This window comes from Schistocerca serialis, chromosome 4, assembly GCF_023864345.2.
Source record: "Schistocerca serialis cubense isolate TAMUIC-IGC-003099 chromosome 4, iqSchSeri2.2, whole genome shotgun sequence".
In the NCBI taxonomy this organism is placed as follows: Eukaryota; Metazoa; Arthropoda; class Insecta; order Orthoptera; family Acrididae; genus Schistocerca; species Schistocerca serialis.
In genome coordinates, this window is record NC_064641.1 from 82,042,144 (window position 1) to 82,058,517 (window position 16,374).

The 16,374-nt window shown below is 45.5% G+C and overlaps 1 protein-coding gene and 1 pseudogene across 1 annotated transcript in view; one reads left to right on the forward strand and one right to left on the reverse strand.

Annotated features, from left to right (window-relative positions):
• Nucleotides 1-16,374, forward strand: part of LOC126474256 (uncharacterized) — a 168,453-nt gene that overhangs the window by 119,493 nt on the left and 32,586 nt on the right. The window lies entirely within an intron of this gene.
• Nucleotides 11,786-11,903, reverse strand: LOC126475825 (5S ribosomal RNA; annotated as a pseudogene).

Below are 16,374 nucleotides of genomic sequence, written 5' to 3' on the forward strand. Positions count from 1 at the left end.
GTGCTGGCATTGCTGAGCTCGACAGGGGCGAGTGCTAGCTTGTTGTTCTGCGGCAGCATGCCGAGAACAGTTTGTGTGTGTGTGTGTGTGTGTGTGTGTGTGTGTGGTTGGTTGGCGAACAGACACCGAGTCATCATTAAGCAGTACCAACAGCAGATAAAGCTCACTGTGATTCTAAAAATACACCTAACAACGCCAACAGTCGACATTTACGCTACAGAAGCTGTTCATTCAGGTAGTCCTCGCACCTAAGGGGACCATTGTTCGAAGCTTCCGTTGATAGTGTGTGTGAGAAACGCGATTTCTTTTATGCGGCAGTCGACCTTAAAGAAGACGACGAGCAAGTGATTCTAAAGAGCAAGAAGGAGGAGGAAAGAGGGGGAATGATAGATAGAGAAGGAGAGAGAGCGAGGGACAGAGAAAAAGAGAGTCAGAGTGGAGGGGAGGGGAGGGGGAGGGTTGTGTGAAACTAACAGATACAAAGAGCGAGTTAGACGAAAAAATGAATATCAGGTCCAGGCGCTACAGTCTGGAACCGCGCGACCGCTACGGTCGTAGGTTCGAATCCTGCCTCGGTCATGGCTGTGGATGATGTTCTTAGGTTAGTTAGGTTTAAGTAGTTCTAAGTTCTAAGGGACTGATGACCTCAGAAGTTAAGTCCCAAAGAGCTTAGAGCCATTTGAACTATTTTTGAGTATCAGGAAGCAACGAGTGTATACTGTTTCTTTTTTTTGGTAAAAATACTGCTTAAAAAAGCTGAAGGCTACAATCCATGGTGAAAGACATAGACACCATTGCAGACCGAGGACACGCTCGAATTGGATGAAGATGCTGCTCCAGTCTGAGGACTGATCTATGTTAATAATTGATTCTGCATGACATCTTTGGTGTTTGCTTTCGCCGCTGGTTAAAAAGATCTTGTTTTCAGCCCGTTACAGGTAATTTGTCCGTATAAGAACTCTTCTTGTGTACAGACACATTTATGTGCATTCCATAAATCATCAGGATGCTCTTGAACAGACGACCATGGATCCCGACATCAGTTGCAGTCTTACACCAGACTGCAGCCACGAAGGATTACTCATCGTTCAAGCTACGCAGAAGTCTAAGCACTCGCTTCATCTTCCACGGAACTTTAATGCCTGTCCACTAAACTGTGGCCTGAGAGTTCGTCTTGATTTTAGTTGTTGTGGTACGCCGATACCTTCTCTGATCCGTACGTACCTTTTATCTACATCTACATGTAGACTCCGCAATCCACCCCACGGTGCGTGGCGGAGGGTACCACGTACGACAACTAGCATCTTCTCCCTGTTCCACTCCCAAACAGGACGAGGGAAAAATGACTCCCTATATACCTCTGTACGAGCCCTAATCTCTCTTATCTTATCTTTGTGGTCTGTCAACGAAATATAACTTGGCGGCAGTAAAATTGTACTGCAGTCGGCTTCAAATGCTGGTTCTCTAAATTTCCTCAGTAGCGATTCACGAAAAGAACACCTCCTTTCGTCCAGAGACTCCCACCCGAGTTACTAAAGCATTTCCGTAACACTCGCGTGATGATCAAACCTACCAGTAACAAATCTAGCAGCCCGCCTCTGAATTGCTTCTATGTCCTCCCTCAATCTGACCTGATAGGGATCCCAAACGCTCGAGCAGTACTCAAGAATAGGTCGTATTAGTGTTTTATAAGCGGTCTCCTTTACGGATGAACCACATCTTCCCGAAATTCTACCAATGAACCGAAGACGACTATCCGCCTTCCCCGCAAGTGTTATTAAATGCTTGACCCACTTCATATCGCTGTGCAGTGTTAGGCCCAAATATTTAATCGACTTAACTGTGTCAAGCGCTACACTACTAATGGAGTATTTAAACTTTACGGGATTCTTTTTCATATTCATCTGCATTAATTTATATTCATCTGTATTTAGAGTTAGCTGCCATTCTTTACACCAATCACAATTCCTGTCCAAGTCATCTTGTATCCTCCTACAGTCACTCAACGACGACACCTTCCCGTACACCACAGCATCATCAGCAAACAGCCGCACATTGCTATCCACCCTATCCAAAAGATCATTTATGTAGATAGAAAACAACACCGGACCTACCACACTTCCCTGGGGCACTCCAGATGATACACTCACCTCCGATGAACACTAACCATCGAGGACAACGTACTGGGTTCTATTACTTAAGAAGTCTTCGAGCCACTCACATATTTGGAAACCAAGCCCATATGCTCGTACCTTAGTTAGGAGTCTGCAGTGGGGCACCGAGTCAAACGCTTTCCGAAAGTCAAGGAATATGGCATCCGTCTGATACCCTTCATCCATGGTTCGCAAGATATCATGTGAAAAAAGGGCGAGTTGCGTTTCGCAGGAGCGATGCTTTCTAAAGCCGAGCTGATGCATGGACAGCAACTTCTCTGTCTCAAGGAAATTCATTATATTCGAACTGAGAATATGTTCGAGAATCCTGCAACAAACCGATGCTAAGGATATTGGTCTGTAATTTTGAGGATCCGTCCTTCTACCCTTCTTATATAAAGGCGTCACCTGCGCTTTTTTCCAGTCGCTTGGGACTTTACGTTTGGCAAGAGATTCGCGATAAATGCAAGCTAAGTAAGGAGCCAATGCAGTAGAGTACTCTCTGTAAAACCTAATTGGAATCCCCTCAGGACCTGGCGATTTATTTATTTTCAACCCATTCAGCTGCTTCAGATCCCCAGGGATGTCTATAACTATGTCCTCCATACGGAAATCTGCACGAGACTCAGAAACGGTGGCATGTTTGTACGATACTGCTGCGTGAAAGATTTCTTAAATGCTAAATTTAAAATTTCAGCTTTCGTTTTGCTGTCTTCCGTTGCCAGGCCAGACTGATCAGTGAGTAACTGGATGGAAGCCTACGACCCGCTTACCGATTTTACGTAAGACCAGAATTTCCTTAGGTTTTCAGCAAGATCTTTTGCTACGGTATGACGGTGGTAGTGGTTGTATGCTTCGCGCATCTCTCTTTTTACTGCAGCACGAATCTCTACTAACTTTTGCCTGTCCTCATTCTCCCGATCTTTCTTGTACCGCGAGTGCAACTGTCTTTGCTTCCTGAGCATTCTCCGAATTGCGCTGTTAAACCACGGTGGATCTTTTCCGTCCGTAACACACTTTTTCAGCACATACTTCTCCAATGCGTGATTTACAATGTGTTTAAAATTTGCCCATATTCTTCCACGACCATCGTACCGGAAGTAAATGAAGTAGATTCATTTACTAAGTGGGATGCTAACATCTGCTTATCTGCTCTTTCTAATAAAAATACTCTCCTAGCCTTCTTGACCGACTTTTTAACTTTCGTAACCATAGTCGTAACGACAACATCATGATCACTAATCCCTCTCGCAACACTGACACCGTCGATGAGGTCTGGTCTGTTCGTGGCTACCAGATCTAAAATATTTCCATTACGCGTTGGCTGTCGATTTAGCTGCTCAAGACAGTTTTCGGATAGTGTGTTCAAAAGTAATTCACACGACGGCTTGTCTGTACCACCTGTAATGAATCCATAGACATCCCAGTCTATACTAGGTAGGTTGAAGTCGCCTCCGACTAATATAACATGATCCGGGTACTTCTGCGATACAGAGTGTAAACTCCCTTTGAATGATTCTAGAACTGTCACGGTGGAACCTGGTGGCCGGTAATAACACCCAACAATTAACTTTATTCCTCCTAGCCCTGTTAAACGTGTCCAGATAACTTCACAATCACACTCTACTTCGACCTCAGTAGACACAATATTTTTGTCATCTGCAATGAAGACACCACCTCCTACGGTGTCTAATCTGTCTTTCCGATACACGTTCTAACCCTCACTAAATATTTCAGAACTTCCTATCTCAGGGTTCAGCCAGCTCTCAGTCCCGAGAATAATTTGCGCGCCACACGCTTCCTGGAGGGCAGTAAATTCAGGAACTTTATTCCGAACACTCTGAAAATTTACTGCTAATATCTTGATAGCTGAAGTGTCTTTACACTGAGCGCTTCCTGATTTCCCTGCCTGCACGTCGACTGGTGAGTGTTCATCATGACACCTCGCACTACTGCCCAGCCTAAAAAAATCCCATGTGCACGCCACAAGTACTCTGCTACCCAAGTAGCCACTTCCTTTGTGTAGTTCACCCCTGACCTATCTAGGGACGTCCTACAATTCCCCACCCAATAGCGCAAGTCTAGAAATCTGCAGCCAAGACCGACACAGAGTCGACGAAGCCCCTGGTTGAGGCCCTCCACTCGGCTCCAAACCAAAGGACCCCGATCCACTCTGGGAACGATGCTGCAAATAGAGAGCTCTGCAAAGGTCTGCGTGAATTTTTCACTGTATTCTCAGCTGCTCGTCGCACTGTTGGAGCAGAAGCACAGCTACTTTGTGCAGTTTCTCCAAAGGTGTAGCCTTCAAGCTACGAGGTATTATTTCCTACGTTTCTTTGAGGATGACGTCTACATCTTCGCGAAGGCAAATCTATTCCAGACTCAGTAGAGCTCCAACCTCCAAGCAGATCTGAGGTCAACAGGGAGCATTAACAGCTTATCTGTTGTACCCAGTTTGTATAGGCCCATGTCGTTTGGCTTAGTGGTATACTAACTTACGTCTCAGTAGAGGTGAACAGTAGCTGATTATTTAGCTGTTTTTAGTAGAGCTATTTATTCTTCTTGTAAGAGTTAGCGAGTACACTCCTGGAAATTGAAATAAGAACACCGTGAATTCATTGTCCCAGGAAGGGGAAACTTTATTGACACATTCCTGGGGTCAGATACATCACATGATCACACTGACAGAACCACAGGCACATAGACACAGGCAACAGAGCATGCACAATGTCGGCACTAGTACAGTGTATATCCACCTTTCGCAGCAATGCAGGCTGCTATTCTCCCATGGAGACGATCGTAGAGATGCTGGATGTAGTCCTGTGGAACGGCTTGCCATGCCATTTCCACCTGGCACCTCAGTTGGACCAGCGATCGTGCTGGACGTGCAGACCGCGTGAGACGACGCTTCATCCAGTCCCAAACATGCTCAATGGGGGACAGATCCGGAGATCTTGCTGGCCAGGGTAGTTGACTTACACCTTCTAGAGCACGTTGGGTGGCACGGGATACATGCGGACGTGCATTGTCCTGTTGGAACAGCAAGTTCCCTTGCCGGTCTAGGAATGGTAGAACGATGGGTTCGATGACGGTTTGGATGTACCGTGCACTATTCAGTGTCCCCTCGACGATCACCAGTGGTGTACGGCCAGTGTAGGAGATCGCTCCCCACACCATGATGCCGGGTGTTGGCCCTGTGTGCCTCGGTCGTATGCAGTCCTGATTGTGGCGCTCACCTGCACGGCGCCAAACACGCATACGACCATCATTGGCACCAAGGCAGAAGCGACTCTCATCGCTGAAGACGACACGTCTCCATTCGTGCCTCCATTCACGTCTGTCGCGACACCACTGGAGGCGGGCTGCACGATGTTGGGGCGTGAGCGGAAGACGGCCTAACGGTGTGCGGGACCGTAGCCCAGCTTCATGGAGACGGTTGCGAATGGTCCTCGCCGATACCCCAGGAGCAACAGTGTCCCTAATTTGCTGGTAAGTGGCGGTGCGGTCCCCTACGGCACTGCGTAGGATCCTACAGTCTTGGCGTGCATCCGTGCGTCGCTGCGGTCCGGTCCCAGGTCGACGGGCACGTGCACCTTCCGCCGACCACTGGCGACAACATCGATGTACTGTGGAGACCTCACGCCCCACGTGTTGAGCAATTCGGCGGTACGTCCACCCGGCCTCCCGCATGCCCACTATACGCCCTCGCTCAAAGTCCGTCAACTGCACATACGGTTCACGTCCACGCTGTCGCGGCATGCTACCAGTGTTAAAGACTGCGATGGAGCTCCGTATGCCACGGCAAACTGGCTGACACTGACGGCGGCGGTGCACAAATGCTGCGCAGCTAGCGCCATTCGACGGCCAACACCGCGGTTCCTGGTGTGTCCGCTGTGCCGTGCGTGTGATCATTGCTTGTACAGCCCTCTCGCAGTGTCCGGAGCAAGTATGGTGGGTCTGACACACCGGTGTCAATGTGTTCTTTTTTCCATTTCCAGTAGTGTATTTCGATCGTTTGTGTTGAGTGAGTTTGCTCTTTAGTGTATTTTTGCGCCGAAGAAGTAGGGAGTGTCGCTTTATTTCCTTGATTCCGTGACTGTAGGAAACAGTAAATATTCAAGAGAGCGGAGATCAGCAAGAGCAGCTTAATTGTTGTATGCGGTTTGTATACATCGTTTACATTAGTGGTCTCCTAACTTAACTTCTGAGTAGACTAGTGGTTTTCTAATTTACTCTAAGTTTTTTTTTTCGTAAATTTAGGTGGATATATTTCTGTGAGGTAGCTATTTCGGGTAGCTTCCTGCCGCTAGAAGCGCCACGTGACGTGGCTACGCTTAAAAATGGTTCAAATGGCTCTGAGCACTATGCGACTTAACTTCAGAGGTCATTAGTCGCCTAGAACTTAGAACTAATTAAACCTAACTAACCTAAGGACATCTCACACATCCATGCCCGAGGCAGGATTCGAATCTGCGACCGTAGCGGTCGCTCGGCTCCAGACTGTAGCGCCTAGAACCGCACGGCCACTCCGGCCGGCGGCTACGCTTAAATCTCGTGTTTGTACACAGCATATAGTTTAGATCAGTGTTTCGGAATTTGTTTATTTATTTCCTACAGTAGCTTTTGTGTAAGCAGAGTTTCTAGTAAACAGTAACTGTTAATACGCCCATTTTCAGCGGAGAAACTCATTTCTGTTTTTAAGAGCTTGCTGGTCTTTCGAACTTAGGATATAGTGAGAACTCTGCAGAGCATATTTTAGTGTTTTTTTTATTCTCCTCGTTTATATTTTGCGTACACTCCAACCTCAGTAGTGACAAATCGATTAACTTTCCGTTTTGCAGGGATCTGTTTTGCGCTTTCTCGGTTACTCCTGACTACTTTGTTTGTACTTTTTGAGATCTAATTCAGTTTCTTTTATACAGTACGGTATGGATAAGAACTGTGCTTGTTGTGAACGGACACAATGAGAAATGGCTGCTGTCCGTAAACAGCTGGAGGCAGTGCTGGCCACAGTCCACAGGCTTGGGGATACTGCTCAAAGTTGCGGCGGCATCAGGGTGCCGATGAGGAGAACTGCAACACTTTTGGTGCGGTTGGAATCCTCTAGTGACCAGGTTGTCACTGCGTCTTCTGATACGCGACGACTGATCGGTCCATCTTCTCTCCAGAGTGAACGGTGGACGGTAGTGTGTTCGACCAGGTTGTAACTGCGTCTTCTGATACGCGACGTCTGACCGGTCCATCTTCTCTCCAGAGTGAACGGTGGACGGTAGTGTGTTCGCAAGTCACTGGGCGGAAAGCGAAAGAAGGAATGGGCCGCAAAGCTGCCTCCTTACACCGTAGCAATAGGTACGAAGCGCTACCCAGTGTTGATAATACTTATGATCCAGCACGGGATGCCTCTCTTGTTGTGTCAGCGGCCGATTTTCCTGCGCAGTTTAGACAAATGCAGAGGGCGGGTATGCTAGTGATTGGGAGCTCCAACGTTGGGTGGGCAATGGAGCCCCTGAGGAATAGCAGGCAGGACAGGAAAGAATACAAGTGCGCACTCAGTATGTTTGTTAGGGGGTCTTGCCCGGGACGTGGAGGGGGGCCCTACTAACACTGACGAACACACTGGATGCAGCAAGCTGCAAATAGCGGCTCAAGGCTGAACGAATGACGCCCGACGCTTGGGTTCTGAGGCCATGCTCAGTTCCTTTCGACTGATTTGGTGAAGGCAATTAGCATCGCACACCAGTTGTAGCCTCAGCTCAATATCTGTAGCACCACACACAAGTTCAATCGCGGTCCTCTGGTTTGGAGCAGAGTGGAAGGTCTAAGCTATTATTCCCCTTAATAGGCCAGATATGCACTGAACGCACGCAGAAAGAGACATCAAGTGTAACGGAGTAGAAGTGGCATGCACATCCGGGTTTTCAGGGTTTTAGAGTAACCCCCCTCCTTGGGATCAGTGACGAATTGCTAGCCAAAATCTAAGATGATGAGCCACTATGTTTTCAGAGAATCCTCGTTCTCCAGATCGGGTGTAGAACAGATTAATGTGATATTAGAAAACTACAGGAGAATTCAGGGCAAGGCCCCAGAATTAGTATCACTTATTGAACGTTATAACGTCCATATACAGGGTGTTTAAAAAGTCAGTATAAATTTGAAAACTTAATAAACCACGGAATAATGTAGATATAGAGGTAAAAATTGACACACATGCTTGGAATGACATTGGGTTTTATTAGAACAAAAAAAAAAAAACAAAGTTAACAAAATGTCCGACAGATGGCGCTGGACAGCAAAACGTCAGTGACTGCGCATGACAATCGTGTATAAAAGGAGCTGTAAGGAGACAGAGAATCAGATGCGCCAGCAGTCGCAGCATATTGATGTTATCTGAAAAGGAGCTTTTAGTGAAGCTGTATTATCAGAATGGGGAATGTGCTAGTTCAGCGTTATGATCCTATCGCCATAGGAAGGGGATTCGAACGGGTAAAGGTCCGTTGACAAATGCCGCTGTGGCGAGAATGATTTCGAAGTTCGAAGCCACGGGTTGTTTAGACGATAGACCCCGTAGTGACCGACCGAACACAAGGCGTAATGCTGCTGAGACAGTTCAGGAAGAAATGGAGACCGTAGCGGGTTCGTCTATGCACGGGGAAGTCAGCGCTCGTGCAGTCGCACGTCGCACCGGCATTCCATACACTACTGTTTGGTTGGCACTTAGGCGTACCCTCCGATGCTATTCGTACAAAATCCATTGGCATCACGAACTGTTACCTGGCGATTTAGCGAAGCGGAGGGCATTTGCGGTGTGGGCGTTTCAAAAGATGGCGGCAGATGATGATTGGTTGAGTAACGTGTTGTGGACCGACGAAGTTCATTTCACGGTCCGAGGGTCTACCAACGCCCACAACTCCAGAATTTGGGCTACCGAATATCCTAGAACTGTCGTGGAAACTCCACTGCACGACGAGAAAGTCACGGTATGTGTTGGATTTACCACATCTACCGTTATCGAGCCATTTGTCTTCGAGGAAATGCGTGATTCTGGTTTTGTAACTGCTACCGTGACGGGTGAGAGGTAAGGCGATATGTTACAGAATCGCATCATCACCAGCTTGGCTGATAAACACCTGCTGGAACGTACGATGTTTATGCAGGATGGCGCTTCACCCCATATTGCTAGACGCGTGAAAGATCTCTTGCGCGCGTCGATTGGTGATGATCGTGTGCTCAGCCGCCACTTTCGTCATGCTCGGCCTCCCAGGTCCCCAGACCTCAGTCCGTGCGATTATTGGCTTTGGGGTTACCTGAAGTCGCAAGTGTATCGTGATCGACCGACATCTCTAGGGATGCTGAAAGACAACATCCGACGCCAATGCCTCACCATATCTCCGGAAATGCTTTACAGTGCTGTTCACAACATTATTCCTCGACTACAGCTATTGTTGAGGAATGATGGTGGACATATTGAGCATTTCCTGTAAAGAACATCATCTTTGCTTTGTCTTACTTTGTTATGCTAATTATTGCTATTCTGATCAGATAAAGCGCCATCTGTCGGACATTTTTTGAACTTTTGTATTTTTTTGGTTCTAATAAAACCCCATGTCATTCCAAGCATGTGTGTCAATTTGTACCTCTCTATCTACATTATTCCGTGATTTATTCAGTTTTCAAATTTACACTGACTTTTTGATTACCCGGTAGTATTAGGAACAGAAAGCTGGTTTAAATCGGAAGTAAATAGGAAGGAAACCCTAAGTTCAGATTGGAATATTTATCGTAAGGATCGGTTAGTCACCAATGGTTCAAATGGCTCGGAGCGCTATGCGACTTAACTTCTGAGGTCATCTGTCGCCTAGAACTTAGAACTAATTAAACCTAACTAACCTAATGACATCACACACATCAATGCCCGAGACAGGATTCGAACCTGCGACCGTAGCGGTCAAGCGGTTCCAAACTGAAGCGCCTAGAACTGCACGGCCACACCGGCCGGCTCACCAATGGTGGTGGCGTACTTATTGCAGTAAAGAAATAAATAATATCCGACGAGGTTACATGGTTTCCGAATGTGGGTTAATATGGATGAAGTTAAGCATCAAAGGTCAGACAAAAACGGTATTCAGATGCTATTATGGACTGCGTGGCTCAAGAGCTGTAGTGGTAGAGCACTTTAGAGAGACGTTGCAGAATTATGTAAGTCTGCAGGCCGTTCTCACTGAAGTTCAAATATTCTGGGTAGTAAGGCCGCGTCATATTTCCTCTAAAATAATCGACGTTTCGGCCTCTCTGCTGGGATCTTCTTTAGGATGTTTCTGTGTCCACTACTGCTAGAAGACTGTTAGAGACCAGTGTCGCGTTCTCTTATAAAGGAGAGTTTTCCCGCGTTTGTGCTGGAGAAGAGGGAGTACTGGTTAAAATTCTTATGGCTACCACTGGTGGGCCATCGTCATAGGCTAATATTCCCGCGCTGATGCAGAAGAAGGGGCGTTATTGGCTAAACTCTTGTGGATACTACTCATGGCGCGTCGTCATTGGATAAAAAGGTATTATTCCACACTTACGCTGGAGAAGGGTTATTGGTAGAATTTGCCCCTACTGCTATTGGCTGCCATCATCATTGGCTATACGCGAAACGGACAGAGACGGACGGACGGAGAAAGGGGGGAATGTTTACTTACAAGTCACCTCGGCGGACAATAATATTTTGCAGAATTATGGAACTTATTTTATACTTAAGAATTATGACGTTTTTGCAGAACCAAAATCTCCTCCATAAAAATCAACATGGATTCCATAAAGAGAGATCTTGCGAAACTCGGCTCGCTCTGTACCTCCATGACATCAGTTTCGCTGCACACAATGGCCCACAGGTTGGTGCCGTGTGCCTTGGCCTCAGGAAGGTATTTGACACCGTCCCGCGCTGCTGTTTAGTGAAGAGAATACGAGCTTGCCGAGCATCAGACCAGACTTGCAACTGAATTCAAGACTTCCGCGCTGATAGAGCTCAACACGTCGTTCTTACCGAAACAAAATCGATCGATGTAAAGGTAATTTCCGGAGTACCCCGAGGAAGTGTAATAGGAATATAACCGTTTGCATTGTGTATGTATGATCTAGTAAAAACTGACGGAAGCTCTTCAAGACTATTCGCAATCATGAGTATGTCTATAGGAAAGTAGCAACGCCAGAAGAAGTATCGATTTGCAAAATGATCTACAGATAAATGAGGAATGGTGCAGTTTCCGGCAGTTTATCCTGAACGTAAATATATCTAACATTTTGCACAAACACAGGAAAAAGATCCACTACTGTACAACTACACCATTGGCGACAACTTGCTGGAAACAGTAGCCATCGTAAAATATCTATCAGTAGCTATCCAGGGTGACATCAACCTGCATGATCGCATAAAACAAATATAAAGAAGTACTCCGCCTTCAGGCCACAAGTGACCCTTCGGGACCATCCGACCGCAGTGTTATCCTCAGTTGAGGATGCGGATAGGAGGGGCGTGTGGTCAGCACACCGCTCTCCCGGTCGTTACGATGGTTTTCTGTGCCCGGAGCCGCTACTGTTTGGTCGCGTAGCTCCCTCAGCTGGTATCACGAGGCTGAGTGCACCCCGAAAAACGGCAACAGCGCATGGCGGCCCAGATGGTTACCCATCCCAGTGCCGGCCACACTCGACAGCGCTTGACTTCGGTGATCTGACGGGAACCGGTGTATCCACTGCGGCAGGGCCGTTGCCCCAAAACAAATATAAGGGGCGCTCAAAAACTTTGTGTTCGGAGGACGTACGGTCCAGAATCGGTATGCAAATCAGGCAAAATCGCCGTCAGCATTGAAAGAATTATTACACCGACGCACCAGATTGACGATACCGCTTTGATAGAGCACCGTGTCCTGCTGCGTGAAGAAATCCTTAATTGCGTGCTGTGCAGCCTCGTCCGACAGGAATCGTCGATCGTGCAAGGCCTTTTCTGACGGACCGAAGGCGTGGTAACTGCATGGGGAGAGATCAGGACTACCATACACGGTGGGTGTTGGAGTGTTCCCCACTTGCGTTGGTGGAACTTCGGCGTTACGACATTTGCGATGGCAGCAGCACCCCTTGCACGGAAATTGGCGCACCATTCCCACCATTCCACAACGGTGTTTTTCGACGGACATGGTCCCCCGTACACATTCTTCATTCTCCAATGAATGTCTACCGGGGTTTGTCCATCGGCAGCCAAGAATGGAACAACAGCACGTTGGTGCTGATTGGACTTATTTGGTAATAGCTTCGCCACAACTCATGTAACCACCTATACCACACGCACGCAAGTAAGACATGAATGCAACACTAATGTCTTGCGTACATGTCGGCGCTTATATACCTGCATCGATGTAGCGATACGGTGCTTATACGCTGCAGCAACGCCCTCAGACGGTAACTTTTTGATCGCTACTTATAATAGGACAAGCATTTGCCGCACTGAGATTCTTACGAATCATCTTAAGGAAAAGTAACTTGTAACACTACGCTACTGCGCACGATACTTATTAAAGCCTGTACTATGGTAAGTTGACGGGCTTCACCTTATAAGAAAGGATTTTGGTATATATGTTGACCGCGTGTACCAGAATGGAGGCAAATTCAGACTTTCACCCACTCAGTAACAACAATGATACGTCAAGCAAGTCTGAAGTGCAACTACACGTTAGGACGGACAAGAAACAACACAGCAGATGCTACCAAATTGTTAATAATACGGTCGCCAGCCTAATTAGGCATTAACTGAGTTTCTTCCCAGTACAAGTTGATGTACGTTCATACAAAACAACACATAATGACACTGCATAATATGGTAAATTTTAGAATCCGAAAATCTACTGAACTAATAATTTCACTTTCTGTACTAATATGAACAAGCCACAAACACACAACAATACACTATAATGTTTACTACAAACTTCGTACTGTCTACTGATCTGATTAAAATCGGGCATAGGTTACCCTAGAAATAGTACTTTCGAAATGTACATACAATGTCAATTTTTAAAATGGTAAAACACTGATAAATTTAGGTTTTATATTGACTTTAGCTTTGCTGGTCAAATCATTTCAGTACACTTCAGAATTTAAATGAATAGAAAAGAAAAGGGGGGGGGGGGAAAGGGAACCCTGAAACTGTTATGATCACTGTACTGAAAATTTTGATTATGGAATCGTTAAGCACTCAAGATTTCCAATATATGAGTTACTACTCTTTCTGTCTTATTTCTTGCTCATTTAACTACCATTATTTTTGTCTCAAATTAACTAAACTTCATCACTAATCCAATTTCAACATTATCTTCCAACTTTGTCAGATCTTTGTTCTTTACTTATTGATTCATTAACAACAAAGTTCTTTAAACATCATTCTAACATAGATAGGTCTGCAGGTAATTATTATTAACATAAACTTTAAATCTTCATTTCGGGACACTCGGATTGCACAACATGTGGAAGGGACCCTGTCTAGGTTAGCGATGAGGATAATTAAATGATAGGACAGTTCTGGTAAAAGTGAAGTTGTTATTGAACAGTCAGAAACAAAAGTAACACTGGTCCACACGAATACAGTACTAAAAGTTTCAAACCTGTTCGTATCGGTGCGGCGGTTGGCGGGCGGCGAGATGGCGAGGCGCAGAGCACACATACAATCACAGCTATGGCTCTTGATGTATCGGCACTTTACTTCTTCTTAGCGTCGCAATATTTTTCCATTTAGTGCCTATGGAATATTGCCATGCTGTATAGGCGTCGGAAACGGCACATCCGAGGCTCAACGAAACTACGTCTTCCAGGAGAGCCTCCTCGATCCAGAACGTTGTTACTCAGACCAATGCCCAACTCCGACTACTACTGCTGAGCCCGTTATGCCGAACAGTGCCCGTGTGCATTTTCCCGCGCTCGCCTGCCATCCCCTTTTACCGCTCCCCTACAGACAGGGTATTCACCCGAGGTTTTGCATTCTACATATCCTAATACATTGCCTACGAATGGACCAGGCGCACAATTACAACTTTAACATCTTACAACAGTTTCAACATTTCTTACCTTTCCATTTTGTTATAATATTGCTTGCAATTTGACATAAACATTAATATTCACATCGAAAATTGTTTACAGTTTCTTTAACATAATGACATGAAAAGAAAAAAAGAAATGAAATTAGAACATTGCTTACACTAATTTATCGAAAATCAGAAGAAAAAATTATTATATGTACAATAGTATAACGTTGTTGTTGTTACAAACTCTTCTACGAAAGAAGTGACTTTGAAACGTCGCCTTAAAAAAATTATGAATGACAGTGCTGGAAAACCTCTGGCATCTCTCTCACTCCATATCTACCACTGGTGGCCGCTCACCTCTAACTACCCAACGCTAAGTGCTGTTCACATCCAACTGCCCAACACTACAACAGCGAATATTCCAACAATGCCAACCAGCCACAGACTGCACACTGCGCTACGTGGCGTTACCAACATAAACACCTAAACAGCCTACTTACAACTTACAATGCGTTTGTTCGACCGATTCTTGAGCATCGTTCACGAGTCATGGGTCCTTACCAGGTAGGACTTCTCGCGTCCGTCGGCCGTCGTAATTTAATTTATCATTTATTACAGAAATTGATTGGTAATGGTGATTGTTGCCGACTAATCAAAATGATATTTCATTCAATTTTGATTTACAATTAAATGCTTTTGTGCAGTTGTCTCTTTCTTTAACAATATTAATCTTCAGTAGAAATCATTTGTTACGTTAATGACGAAAGAATCACTGCGTCTTAATACATGAGCATATAAGTTGAACAATGGAATAAACTTTTCATATTAATTTCCTCAGCTAGTCAGTACACTTTAAAGCAAGAAATCTTTAGTTATTAATTACAGTTGCGACCCACACACGCGCGAGAGTATTTTTTCTTACCTCAGTTTACCATTGCATTGTAGTCGGAGTCCTGGCTCTGCCTCTCAGCTGTTGTACTGAAAATAAGAATCTTAAAGCTACGTATTTTCTTCATTGTCGGGCGGCTATGGAGAAAAATGTATCTTATGTTAATAGCGAGCGAGTTTTTCGCTTCCGCTAATTTTTATAAGTTAATATCGCCACGTAATGACGTCGCTGGCTGCATCGGCCGCTGCGATTGTTGCACTGTAAATTACTCGAATGCAGGTTAATTCAAGGAAGGCGGACGTCGGGATCACCTCTTACAAATTAAAAGTGAACAATAATATTAAATCAATATATTATCTGCTTAATTAGTACAAATATACTTACAGTTGCCAGCACTCGCAACATGTCCGTCTACAAGCAACCAAGACAATAGAAGAAGTGAAGACGACTAAAAAATTAACAAAAGAGCGTATATTGTCGTCTCTTTAGATCATTTTGTTATAGTTCTTTGCCCTCGAAACTTACACAGAGAAATTATCATAATACGGATACATGAGAAAAATACATGTTCGCCTGAGCGGCTAGTGTCCACTTATTATTCAATTTTTAAATGTCTCTTCTTTATAAATACTGTTTTTTCAGTCTTTTCTTAATATTTCACTGGGGACGGTATATACTCTTGAGCATTGTTCACGAGTCATGGATCCCTACCAGGTAGGACTGATAGAAGAAATAGAGAAGATCCAAGGAAGAGCGGCGCTTTTCGTCACGGGATCGTTTGGTCCGCGCGAGAGCGTTACGGGGAGGCTCGCCAAACTCAAGTGACAGACACTGCAAGAGGGGCATTGTGCATCACGGAGAGGTTCACTATTGGACTGTTGAGAGAGTGCTTTCCGGGAAGAGACGGACAACACATCACTTCCTCGCACTTTACCACAATGAGAAAACATTCGAAATTAGAGGTAACGCAGAGGCTTACCGACAATAATTCTTCCCAAACGCCATTCGCGAGTGGAACAGGGAAGGAGGGATCAGTTGGTAATACCGTGCAAAGAAGTGCCCTCTGCCACACACCGTCAGGCGGCTTGCAGGATATTGATGTACTTGTAGATTAGACTGGGCAGGCAGCTACGGCTGCCGAGAAAAAGAAACCATTGATTGTTCGTTTGAGATCATGTAGGCTTGCACCTTGTTTGCCGCACGCCATTTTCCTGGAATGTTATTTGCTGCAGCTTTCAACAGTGCGCACAATAGTCATTGTAGGTGGAAAACCTAATAACGGTTA